Here is a 14,751-nt window from a genome sequence, read left to right as displayed (position 1 = left end):
ATGGTGAAAAATGCCGACTTTTTACTGATCAGAAAAGTTTGAAGTATTTGATGAATCAAAAGGATTTGAATCTGCGACAGCGGAGATGGCTTGAATTATTGAAGGATTATGAGTTAATGATTGATTATCATCCGGGAAAAGCGAATGTAGTTGCTGACGCTTTTAGCAGGAAATCTCTTTTTACTTTGAGAGCCATGAATATGGGGTTAGCATTGTCTGATGATGGGTCAATCTTAGCAGAGATGAGGGCTAAATCGTTATTTCTCCAGCTAATTTGTGATGCTCAAAAGAACGGTAGTGAGTTGCGAACCAAAAGAACTCAGTGCGAATCGGGTTACGACTCAGGTTTTCGAGTTGGACCGGATGACTCTTTGATGTTTCGAGACAGGATATGTGTACCGAAAAATGATGAATTGATTCAGAAAATATTACATGAGGCACACAGTGGTTGTTTTTCGGTTCACCCTGGTAGCACAAAAATGTATAATGATTTAAAGAAGTTATATTGGTGGCCAAGCATGAAAAGGGACATTTCTGAATTTGTAACCAAGTGTTTGATCTGTAAACAAGTAAAAGCTGAGCATCAAGTGCCTTCAGGATTACTCCAACCGGTAATGGTGCCTGAGTGGAAATGGGATAGGATTATCATGGATTCTGTAACCGGTTTGCCTCTGACTCCTAAAAAGAAGGATGCTATCTTGGTAGTGGTTGATAGGTTAACAAAGTCTGCTCACTTTATACCAATACGTACCGATTACTCACTTGATAAATTAGCTGAATTATATATTGCTGAAATTGTGAGGTTGCACGGGGTGCCTATGTCTATAATATTAGATAGAGATCCGAGGTTTACCTCGAGATTCTGGAAAAAGTTACAAGAAGCTTTGGGTACAAAAATTGAACTTTATTACCGCGTTTCATCCACAAACAGATGGTCAGTCGGAAAGAGTAATCCAAGTACTCGAAGATATACTTAGATGCTGTGTTTTAGAATTTGAGGGCAGTTGGGAGAAATATCTATCTTTGGTTGAATTTGCCTACAATAACAATTTTCAGTCAAGTATACAGATGGCGCCGTATGAAGCCTTGTATGGTCGCAAGTGTCGGACTCCTTTATATTAGACCAAACTTAGTGAGAAACAGATTAACAGAGTTGATCTAGTTAAAGAAACCGAAGAGAAAGTAAAAGTAATTCGTGATTGCTTGAAAGCTGCTTCAGATCGACAAAAGTCATATGCATATTTAAAAAGAAAAGAGATTGAATTCTAGGTAGGTGATAAAGTGTTCTTGAAGGTGTCACCATGGAAGAAGATTCTGAGATTTAGCCGAAAAGGCAAGTTGAGTCCGCGTTTTATTGGGCCGTACGAGATTACTGAGGGAATTGGACCAGTACATATCGGTTGGCCTTACCGGCAGATTTAGAAAGAATTCATAACGTGTTTCATGTATCAATTTTGCCACGTTATCGTTCTGATCCTTCACATGTGATTTCTCCAACAGAAATTGAGATTCGATCAGACTTGACCTATGATGAGGAACCGATTAAGATTTTGGCTCGAGAAGTAAAACAGTTGAGAAAGAAAAGTATAGCTTTAGTGAAAGTGTTATGGCAAAGACATGGAGTAGAAGAAGCTACGTGGGAACCGGAGGAAGCCATGAGAAAATAGAACCCAAATCTCTTTACCGGTAAGATTATCAAAGACGAAAATCCCTAAAGGGGGGAGAGTTGTAACAGCCCGATTTAGGGCCAAAATAGAATAGTGGTTTTGAAACCACGAATCCGAGGTTGAAAGAAATTATTTTAATTAAGTTTTAGTTTTTATATTATGATTTCATAATTGTGTGAAAATTTCGTTGCGAAATTTTATCGATTGGGTGTTTAATTTGATATTTAGGACTAAATTGAAATAGGTAAAAAAATGTGTGTTCTAGTTCATAAAGTACTTGATTGAAATGGGGATTTTAAGTAGAGGTCCTTAAATGGAAATTAGACCATTATACTTTGTATGGACTTTGTATGGACAAAAATTAGGACATGGATGGAATTTAAGAAAGTTTAGTAGTAAGGGCATTTTGGTCATTTGTATATTAAATGAAATAAAATGGGAAAAATAACACAAAAATGTGTTCATCTTCATTCAAGCTTGGCCGAAACTTACATGTTCTCCATAGCTAGGGTTTTTCCCAAGCAGCTTAATAATCAAGAAAGGCGTGGAATCGATCTCGAACGGGGGAAGGAAAAGGTTTTGGACTAAATTGCAAAATTTCTATATTTTGCACCGAGGTAAGTTTGTATGTAAATAATACATTAACTTCATTTACATTTTTATATTTCAGCCTATTATATGTATTTTAGCTAAGTTTGAGACATAAATCGACTATTGGAGGAATGGAAATAAGTAATAGAGAGAGAAATCCCGGTTGAACATTCGGAAAGATTGAATAATATAGATAGAGCGTAGCTAGGTCACATGTATGGTGCTGAGTGCACATCATGTGTACAAGAAAGCTACGAGATACTATGTAGTAGCTACGTCACATGTGTGATACGGGATGTATCCCATGTAGACAAGAGAGCTGCGGGAGAGATAAATGTAGCTAGGTCGCATGTCTGATTCCAAGTGAAGGACACCATGTAGACAAGAGAGCTACGAGATAAATTGGCTAGGCCATATGGGTGGTACTAAGTGTTCACCATGTGTACAAGAGAGCCGAATTATATGAAATATGATAGTGGGCCAGTGTGCTGAAACCATCAAGTATCGAGGATTGATCCGAATTGTTCAACAGGATAATTTAACGGTGGCATTGTAATCATGGAATTATACTTGTGATGTATGAAATATGGTGAAAATGAATTGTGATATGTATGCTAACTGAGGTTAATACAAAGAAAGTGTGAAAGAGTGAATTTGCAATAATACTATTTTGGACAGTAGCAGTGATGTGACTTTGAAAAATCACCAAAAATAGTATAAATTTAATTAGAGGGTTAATGTGATATGAAATTAAATGCCAATTAGTCTATTTTCATATAAAAGAAACAGAGCAAGCAAAAGAACTCTATATTTTGAGATATTTATATTTGTGTGTGACTTGTTCAGATTGACTATGTGATCCCCTGTTCTGATTTTGATAAATCATTACAAATTTTACAAAAATAATTAAGAAATATAGTTTTTATTTATATATTCCTTATTGAGTCTAGTTTTAAATGAAACATGTTTCATGGCTATTTGAATTGTGTACTGGGAGAAATTCAACTCGTAGTGAACAGAGGTCAGATCAGTCGAGCTGTATAATAGGGGAAGCTTTAACTAATAAACTGTACTAATTTGCTGGACCAAAAATTCTAGAAAAAAATCAGTAAGAATTTATATGAGCCTAGTTTTAGGAAAATTTTATGGATTTGAATTTCAAATTTTGTAACTCGAGTTATGATTTATTTAGTGAACATGACGCAGGAGAGACAGCTCAATCAAAGTGGAGTAAATATTGAAATTAAAAGTAGATACACTTGAGTTAATGTGTAAACATATTAGATTCTTTAATTATTATTTATATACTTACTTACTAAGCTATATAAGCTTACTTTATTTTCTCTCTTTTGTCTTATAGTGTCGTCCGGTATTGGTCGAGAGTTAAGGATCATTGAAGATCTGCCACACTATCAATACTTTTAAGTATTTGAACTAAACATTTCTTTTGAATTATAGCATGTATAGTAGGCTTCGTGATTTTGTTACGTGTCATAATTGCCTAGGTTTAAAATATTGGTTACATTATTTAACCAAATTATTTTGTATAAGCCATTGAAGTTGGCTAATATTGTTCAAGACATATGTTATAATGATACATTATCTATTTGAATGACATATTTCTATTTTGGTTTCGTTTAGTGATATATATTATGAGCTGATAATACCTCGTACCCTATTTCGATGTGGAACACGGGTAAGGGGCATTATATGCATGTTTTGATTTAATGGTGTAATGATATGACAAGTGTAATTATCTGCATTTTAGCTCAAGAAGCTATTGAAGGGCCGAGTGACAAAGGCAAAGCTTCTATTTTATAGACATTGTTGTAATTCTAGTGAGTTCCTTCTTACTTTCATGTGTGTAGTATTCTTGCTTTATATTTTGTGAAAGGTAAGTACTTATAGTCTGCAAAAGTGAAATGTGTGTATATGAAAAATGGTTGTTCAGAGTTGTCAGTCTAGGTCTGTAAGGTATGTGTTAAAGTGTAAGAACCATTATTCATGCTTAAGCCCCTACTTTCTACTTTTGACAAGAATAATATGGTCTAAATCATGGAAATGATGTTAAGGAAGTATATTCATGGAATTGCCTTCGATAGAATGTACAACGAACTAGCAGAACGCAATAAATGAAAATGGTTGTATAGCCTCTGTTAAGGCAAAAGTATGTTGCAAACCAGACTAGAAAAACATGACAAATGATACAAACTAAAGGAATATGAATCAAATGTATGATATGAATCTGACTAAATATTTAGGCACATGGTTCAATGAAGAAGGTTTGTTTGTATGGTCATATGGGCATAGTGTATACACCAAAGAAAAAGTAAATCGGCGTGTAGATTGTTCGCCATCTGGCAAATTTGTGTGATTGTTTTTGAATCTTTCAAAAGATATGATTGAAGTATTAGAAACTATTGATATGTTTTCTTTTAGAACTCACTCTTTTCTTTTAGAACTCACTATTTTCTTTTGAACTTAGTTACCTTTCCTTCTCAGGCTTTCTATTGAAGAAAAGGAAGTTTTGTTAGACTATGCCAGAGGACCTCTACTACTGTAAGACTTCTTTTATTTTGTACTATGCGTAGCATGATGGAACGATGTCAACAAACATATTAGAAGGAATTTGTATATAAAACTTAAGTTTGATAAACTATGTTTCTAATGAAGTTACAAAAGTTTCAAGGGTTTTAAAGTGTATTATATTATTTCCCCTTGTATGCCAATTGGCCGATACTTTACTTCTTTTACTATATTAGTCATAATTCAAACTATGGTTTTACAAAGTTTATGCCTGAAATAGTTTAAGATAATAATTTCTAAGTAGTGACACGACGTACGTGGATCCCCTTAAAGGATCTAGTTTGGTGTGTTTCGTTTGAAACAAAATTTAAAGCAATCATTCTAGCATTTAACATGACTATCCTTGGCACATGATGACATAACTAGTCATATAACTACAATACCAATCAGATCTGTTAGTCATCTTCCCATATCCTAAGTAATATCAATACCTTAATGGAATCACATATCAAACATCAACATATACCATCTCATTTCCAACTCACATTTAAGTTTCCATTTCCAATCAATTGAATGTGACCTGATAGAACTATAGTAAAATAGACTCAGATACATGGGAATAAATTGATCAGGCAAGCTAAAAGTATATCAGGGTTGCTCACACAAGCTGACATTATAACAGGATTGCTCACACAAGTTGACACTATAACAAGGTTGCTCACCCAAGTTGAGATTATAGCGAGGTTACCCGTACGGGATAAACTTACAATATACATAGAACTCGAGAATCTACAACAAATGCTAGACCTTGCTATAACATGTAAAATCCCTAATCTACACGTATAACCCTAATGGCATGCCAAACGTATCTTAATCTTTGACTAAGTCTACATGGACATCATTTCTGTATACATGTCATTACCATAAGTTTATATGATTACATATTTCATTTACATGCCCTATAATCAATCAATTTTCACATTTACACCATGTATTATTACAGAATAACTAATAAACACATGAAATTTCAATTTAGTCCACAATTAGCAATACATGTCAAATTCATTAGAATTCTAATTATAAGAAAACATTATTTACATATATATGAATAGAAAAAACATAAAACAAACTAGTAAGTCCCATATGAACTTACCTATTCAAAATATGAAAGAAGTGAATACTTTAGGGGCTAATACGCAATTTTAGCTTTTCCCCGATTAACTTCACTTTTATCTGATTCTTATTTTAAACAATTATTTTTTATACAAATGAAAATTAATTATTTTTATACAGTGTTATGCCATGTGTTGCGTGTAAATATGTATTAAATGTGCAAGTATACACGTCGATTCAAGTAATATAATGATGAGTACGTATTGTCTCCACAAGGACCAAAAGTTTATTTGAATTGGCAAGTGTTACTGAAGATCTAATGATGAAACTGTGCAAAAGAAACAAAGTATAAATGGGTGAAGGGAATTAATGAATGAACTAATAATATAAAAAATAACTGAAAAATGACCAAACAAGATAAATGTCATGGCAATTCACAAGGAAAAAGTAGGGAGTATTCTTGCTGTTAAATGATAAAGATTGGAATTACTCAAGGAATATTTTCATAACATAATAATGCTATGGCAAAGTTGTGACTAAATTACTTCCCAGAGATTTACTACTATAGTCTACTTCTTTCGAGAGTTTAACTTTAATTATTATTTGAAGTCTATGTATGTCTACAAGACTCACGAATGATAACTAAATTAGCATTCTACACTTTGCTCCTCTTTTTGAGGGTGATTTATCTAGTACACGTACAACTGGCTAAGAGTGACGTATATTGAGTGTTGTGTTATCTTCCTAAAATTGCCATGGCATTTCTGTTGGCAATTTATCTCACCATTTTCCATGGCAATGTTTCACCTCCTTCGTTCACTTTTCCTCTTCCTCTTTTCCTTATTCTTGCTTCTTTTATCCTAAATGCACCTACTACCAAAGACTACCAAACCTCTTTCCAGCAATTAAAAGTAACATAAATTTACAGTTAAAACATAATCCAAGCTTTAGTATGCAATGCTCTGGTAATAAGTGTAAGATGAAAACATATTTTCTTAATTATAAGCAAATACTTCAGTGAAGATGCTTGAAATATAAGTCTTTTCAAGAGTTATCACACCTGCAAACTTGAATTATTGCTTGTCCTCAAGCAAATATGTATGAGCATGTATTAATGCATGTATGCATGAATTTTTTGAAACATTACAATCACCAAATATATCATTGAACTATCTGAAATATATGTTTCACCTTTATTCTCAATAACCTTCTGAATAAAGAAAAATGGGTTCGAGTTTTATAGACTTGTTTAGCAAATGAAGTGCAAAAAATGTTTCCTAAAAATAAAAGTTCCTAAATAATTATGTAGTTATGGCTATAGCAGACCTCTCCTACTATATTTTAAATATCTTTCCTCTAAATTCAATTTTACTATTCTCACTTATTCAAGATTTTAATTACAATTATTACTTTTTATAGGGAATTCATCTTGCCACATGATTTTTTTACTTGACAACCTCAATGGAGCAAATACTAGATTTCTAGATATTTTATCATGCCACAATTTGAACGGTATTAACTCATAAAGCTAAGGCTTTTAACTAAAAAGATGGATGGAGAAAACAACTACCTCATTAACTATTCAGCCTAACACTTCAGTAGAGTGCCCTTAAATTATTACTAACTTGCTTTTTTTTAATCATTCTTATCTGGACTCATTTTTCTGATCAATAATATGATGGAGCAAGCAAAGCATTACTGACCTACTCAATAAAGTCAAACATTAAAGTGCAAATGTAACCCTCTAACCCATCCTGTAATATCCCGAATTAGGGCCTAATCGGAATAGTTGTTTCGTGACCACAAATTTGAGATAGAAATAATTATTTTATAATTATTTTGATGATTATGATATGATTGCATGATTGTGTGAAAATTTCGTGATGAAATTCTATGCCTAAAGTGCTTAAATTGAAAGTAGGGACTAAATCGAATAAGCTGCAAAACTTGCATTCTAGAAGTTTTTAGTATGAAATTGTTTTGGAATATTAATGAGGAGGTCTTAAATAGCAATTTGACCAATTTTAAGTTCATGGACAAAATTAGGACATGGAAGGAATTTTTGGAAAGTTTAGTAGTAAGGGTATTTTGGTCATTCAGTTATTAAAATGAATTAAAAACAAAATTAAAAGCCAATTTTTGTCCATCTTCTTCATTAGGCCGAAATTTCAAGGGTTCTCCATAGCTAGGGTTTGTTTCAAGCTTCCAAGCTCCATAGTAAGTGATTCCAAGCCCCGTTTTTAATGTTCTTTACGTTTTTGGAATCCCGGTAGCTCGATTAAGCTTATGTTAGCAATAATTCAACCTAGGGTTTATATTTGGAAAAATACCCATAGGTGAAATTTGTGTATTTTGATGTTTTATGATAGAATATGGGGTTTTAAATTATGTTAAACAACTTGTACTACTCGATTTTAAGCAAAAACGAGTAAAAGGGCTTAATCGGTAAAAATACCTAATAGTCACAAGTACATGTTAGAGTGAGAATTTGATGTTGCCATAGAAGAGAAAAGTGATCAGCATGTTGTAAAACATAAGAATAAGGAATAAAGTTTAATCCCGAGCCTAGGGGCAAAAATGTAAATATGCAAAAGTTTAGGGGCAAAATTGTAATTTTGCCAAAATTTGAGTTAAGGATTAATTTGATAATGTGAGTATTAAATGAGCTAAATGTGTTATTTTAGATCAAGAAAGACGTGGAATCGACCTCAATCGAGGAAAAGAAAAGATTGTGGACTAAATTGCAAAATCTTTGTATTTTGGTACCAAGGTAAGTTCATGTGTAAATAATGTAGCATAATTGTTATTTTTAAGTTATTGATGTTAATTATATGTTATGCTGAATTTTATTATGAAATGTATGCTTTGTGGTTAATTTCAAATAATATGTAAATTATGTGAGCTACTTGTTAAATATAATTGTTCCTGAGTACTGATTTCGGCATTCTACGGAAGACGGCAAGGATAAGTGTTCGAGGAAAAAAGCCCGTTTGAACCTTAGGAATAGATTAGGATACAAGTGACATGTCACTAGGATGGTTGAGCATCCGAACTCGTTGAGTTGAGTCCGAGTTCACTTATGGATGCGAATGTCCGAACTCGTTGAGTTGAGTCCGAGTTCGTGAGATGTAACTAGGCATCCGAACTCGTTGAGTTGAGTCCGAGTTCACTTATGGATGCGAACGCCCGAGCTCATTGAGTTGAGTCCGAGTTCACTTATGGGCGGGTTACATGGTAGCTTGATTACATATGAGGCACTTATGTGCAAATTATCCATGTATCCGAATTATATTCCGATGTGTTCAACGGGTAAAGTTTTACTCAAATGGAGGAATACTCGAGATGAAAAGAGACGTACTGGTAAGTGATGAGAAATAGGTATTTTGGACAGGTATGTATTTAACCCTCGGGTTGAGTGTTGATTACAACCACGATAAGGTAATAAGATGATGAAAAATGATTAAAAAAATGTGATAAGTGTGTTGATGATATATGCTAATGTTGATTAGTTTGATTGTTTGTTATGTTATTTATTATTTACATATGAACTTACTAAGCATTTATGCTTACTCCCTTCTTCTTACTCATTGTAGTTTTGGACAAGCCAGTTCAGGAGTCGGGATAGGTCGAAGGCTCAGTCACACTATCCGGAAGATTTTGGTAAATGGCTTGTAAATTTAAGTATGGCATGTATAGCAATATACTTATTTTGTGTAAATGATTTTATGATATGGTGACAGAATGGTTGAGAAATATTTGATAATGATAAATTATGAAAATGGTAAGTTTAGATTATGTTTGATGATAAGGAAAATTATTAAGATACTTAGTGCATAAAAACTCATAAGAGGGATGGAATTTGCCATAAACAGAATACTGCAGCAACACTGACGTGAGTTTGAAAATTTACTAAAAATCATAGAAATTGAATTTGGTGATGGACTACATATCAAATTGAAGCTTATTATGTCTAGTTTCACATGAAACAAATGAAACAGGTAAAGGAATTATATGTTAGAAGATATTTGAATTTTAGTGAAACAGGGTCATAGCAGTTTCTGAATCCCTTGTTCCTACTTTAGAAATTCACCATAAATTGTAAAGATATAATTAGGTGGTTTATTTTATATCCTCAGAATTCTTATTTAGTATAGTTTTATGAGAAACAAACCTCATAGTCATATGAATTTTGTACAGAGAGAAATGTAGTTCGTAGTAAACAGAGGTCAAACCAGTCAAGTCCTGAAACAGGGGTAACTTTAACTAATAAACTGTACTAATTGGCCCTACCAAAAATTTTATAAAAAAATTAGTAGATAGTTATATGAGTCTAGATTCAGGGAAAATTTACGGACCTTGATTTTGAGTTTCGTAACTCGAGATATGATTTTTCTTGTGACTGTGACGCAAGTAGCTTAAAAGCTGTGAATGTAGAAACAAATAATCCAAAGTTCTAAAAATGTTAAATTAAGCTTAGTAACACCTCATACTCGACTCCGGCGACGGTCTCGGGCGTGGGGGCGTTACACATCCCTGTTGCTAGATTAGGGTTACGAAATATTATCGATCAATCAAAAAACATCTATCATCATAACATTTAATAAATTAATATCAACCAAAATCATATCAAACATATGTATTTTATCCCTAAATCGAGCCCTCGAGGCCCTAAAAATATCTTAGAAGCAATTCAGGACTAATTTGAAACAAAACAGAAGTTTTAAGAAAAAGATACAAAAATGTGAAAATAGGGGTCACACGGCCGTGTGGCCAGGTGATAAACCGTAATTTATACATATTTTTCCCCCATGTTTAACGCATTTTATGGATGATTTTCCATTAGAATTGGTGAATTCGATGCTCCTAATGCTTTAATTTCATATTTTACACTTAGGAGAGCATAGGAGAGCGAAAGGAACAAGAAACGGGCCAAAAACGGAGAAAATGAGTCAAAGTACAAAATCAACACGGCCTGGACCTCCTCACACGGGCAGACCACACGGCTGTGTCAATCTAGCAGAATTGGAGCACGACTCACACGGGCATAGCACACAACCGTGCCAATCTAACAGGCTCGAATACGGCTTGAAGTAATCGCACACGGGCGTGTCCCTGCCGAGCCCAAGTTAAGTCCAATTCAGAAAAGGCCACTTTTGAGGGCTTCTAGGCATTCCAAAGCCTATAAATACACCCTAGAAGAGGAGAAAAAGGGATACGAAGAATAGGGGGTAAGGAATTACCCCAAGGAAGCCGATTGATCCATCTCAGAAGCCGAATTCATCATCAAGACTGAAGATCTCTCCTCAATTTCCCTTCAGGAGTTTTGGGTTTTCTTTATGTTTTGTATTCTTTATTCTTATAAGATGTTTTCTTATTTAATTATGAACTAAATCCCCTAAATACCTAAGGGGAATGAAACCTAAGACGAAGCTTGTTATTATTTTTTGAATCGTATGATAAATATTTGACTTGTTCTTAATTATGTATTCTTAATTCTTGTTTCGATATCCCAGGATACTGATTCAAGACATGCTCTTATTCAGAGGAGGAATAGACCCTGTCTAAGAGTATTTTTGTCATAATTAAGAGGAGTTGATTGCACGCCTAGAAATAGGGTGTAACACCCCGTACCCGAGACCGTTGCCGGAGTCGGACACGAGGGGTTAACAGACTTAATTCAATTATTTTTACAGTCCATTTTAAAAATTTCCAGACTAGCTGGCTAACTGCGTCACTGTCACCTTAAAAATCATATCTTGAGTTCCAAAACTCAAAAATCAGTTTCGTAAATTTTCCCTAAAACTAGACTCATATATCCTTCTACAAATATTTTTCTAGAATTTTTGGTCGGGCCAATTAGTACAGTTTATTAGTTAAAATCTCCCCTATTTCAGGGTTCGACTGCTCTGACCTTCATGCATTACGACTTATATATCTCCCTGTACAGGGCTTCAATACTTATGCCGTTTGTTTCTAACGAAACTACACTCAAAAAGGAATCTATACATATATGGAATGACTTCTAATTATCTCTGGTTAATATATAATGAATTTCCAAAGTCAGATCAGGGGATCCAGAAATCGCTCTGGCCCTGTCCCACGAAAACTTAAATATCTCTTAAAATACGACTCATATGACCGTTTCGTTTCTTCCATATGAAATTAGACTCATCAAGGTTAGATTACATAATTTATTCACTATTTAATTCTATTTGTACTATTTTTAGTGATTTTTCAAATTCACACCACTGCTGCTGTCAGCATCTGCCTTTAAGGTAGACTTTACCTATTACATAGTTTCCATGATTCAACCAACCCTTTAGCATATATAGCACAAAGTATGATCATGATTAACCATTCCAATGGCCAATCATTGCCAAGAATATCCACACCTCTCAATAACCATATACATACAAAATGATTATAACATTATGCTCAAAATATATATAAGCCATTTTCGCATGGCTATCCAAATTTATACAAAACCAAAGGGTACATGACCAACAACAAAAAGGGTAGTCCTATACATGCCATTTCAGAGTTCAACCAAAAGTGTACCAAAGGGGCTTTGATAGTGTGGACGACTTCGACTTTGACAATCCCGAGTGCGATAGCTGACGAACCAAAATCTATAAAACAGAGATTCAAAGAACGGAGTAAGCATTTAATGCTTAGTAAGTTTTGAGCAATAAAATTAGGCACAACTGAAGTATAGCATTCATATAACTAAACGGATAACTTCATATGCACATATTCTCAAAAATCAGTCCTACTTCACATTTCCAACCCTTATATTCATACATAAGGGATCAACTTACCCAAAGGCCCGAAAGCTCACTAATCGACTGAGCGGATAATATTTAAACGAAATCACTACTCCAATGCATATACGAAACGTACCTTATCGTTGGGATTTTACGAGCGTATTAATTGAAATTATTACAGCAAGATCGCTCATTCCAAAACCAAGTACCTTCGGGGTTTAGCCGGATATAGCTTCTCGCTCAAATGCCTTCGGGACTTAGCCCGGTTATAGTAACTCGCACAATTGCCTTCAGGACTTAGCCCGGTTATAGTAACTCGCACAATTGCCTTCGGGACTTGGCCCGGTTATAGTAACTCGCACAAATGCCTTAGGGACTTAGCCCGAATATAGTAACTCGCACAAATGCCTTCGAACTTAGCCCGGTTATCAATCCGAATATCCATGCACATATCAATAAATCATGACACATCAATATTTCACTTTCGTAACTAGAATTCAAACACAAGTCACTTATCAAGCATTATCATTTTCAGCTCAAAAGCTACGTACAAAGGGCATGATTTTGATTTGCTTATAACATAATCTAATCGAATCATAATCTAAGTTTCATTACTCGAAAACTTACCTCGGATGTTGTCGAACGATTTCGACGACTATTCGATCACTTTTTCCTTTCCCTTGTCCAACTTTGGTCCTCTAAGCTCTTGAGCTAATTCAAACAAATTTAACTTATTAAAGTCTCATTATGCTAGCTTATGGCCGAATATGACAAGGAGTTTGATAGGTCATATGGCCACCTTTAGCTCAAATACAAAATAGTCATACGCATTTTTAATCACATTGAGCAATTTAATACAATTAATCTAACATTTCCTCATGTGCACGTTTATTACCGAATACACACATCATTAACCTAATATCAATTATCTGAGCACTTTAACAAAATTCTCCTTGAGCCGAGTATCTAAGTCAAGATAGATTCATCATTATGCTCGCCTCTAATCGAATACATGCAACACCAATCTACATCATGTGGCCGAATATGCATATCTATGTTGAGGCCGATTATATGCTTAATACTTCCTACAAGTATGGTTACTTGTATTGACTATATATCATTTTGTTTCAAGTTCAAAACTCGGCTAATACACATATATACACTAGTAATCAAATACTAACATTTTGCACTTCACCTTACTACCATTTCTCATCTACTTCCTACCATGGCCGAATGCATCAAGACACCATACCATTTCAATTTTGGTCATGGGTTACACAAAGAACTTAATGTCTAACTCAAAAATGCCAAAAAGAAAATCCAAGAGTCATCAAACACCATCACATGTATCATTACAAAGCTTCACACTTAGCATGCAAATGACATCAACACAAATCCACCTTAGCCGAATCTTAACTCATCTTCATGCCTCATCACCACAACATCAAACACCAACCAAGAAGACAACACCCATGGCCGAATATCATCTCCATCTCATAGCAAAGATTTAAACCATGGGCTAGGTAGAACTCAAACTAACAACTAAAAACATGCATGAATCTCATGAAACAACATCAAACATACCTTAGTCTAGCAAACCACCATAGCCGATTTCCTCAAAACTCTTTTTCCTTCTTTTTCTTTCTTCTATTCGGCCAAGAACAACATGAGAGCTTTTTTTCTTTCTTTTTTTCATCATCATTTACCTTCCCATTATTATTTTATTGCCCATACTCCTTATTTTATTTTTCCTAACATAAATCACTAACATAACATGTTTATGACATGTTTTACCCATAACATTTTGTCCACCCTCCTTGTCATGGCCGGCCACTTACTAATTAAGGGGAAATTGACATGCAAGTCCACCCTTTTGATCTCATGCACTAATAGATCCTTATAGATCGACCTATCACATTTCAAAAGTGTCACACATAAGTCCTATTAGCTAAATTCACATGCAATTGACTAAATCGAAGCTTAAAACTTTCACACATTCATATTCACATATTTTAGACAATAATCATTATATTCAAATAATTTGGCGACTCGGTTTAGCGGTCCCGAAACCGCTTTCCGACTAGGGTCAC

This window comes from Gossypium hirsutum, chromosome A08 (genome assembly GCF_007990345.1).
Source record: "Gossypium hirsutum isolate 1008001.06 chromosome A08, Gossypium_hirsutum_v2.1, whole genome shotgun sequence".
NCBI lineage: Eukaryota > Viridiplantae > Streptophyta > Magnoliopsida > Malvales > Malvaceae > Gossypium > Gossypium hirsutum.
Note: the sequence above shows the minus strand (reverse complement) of the source record.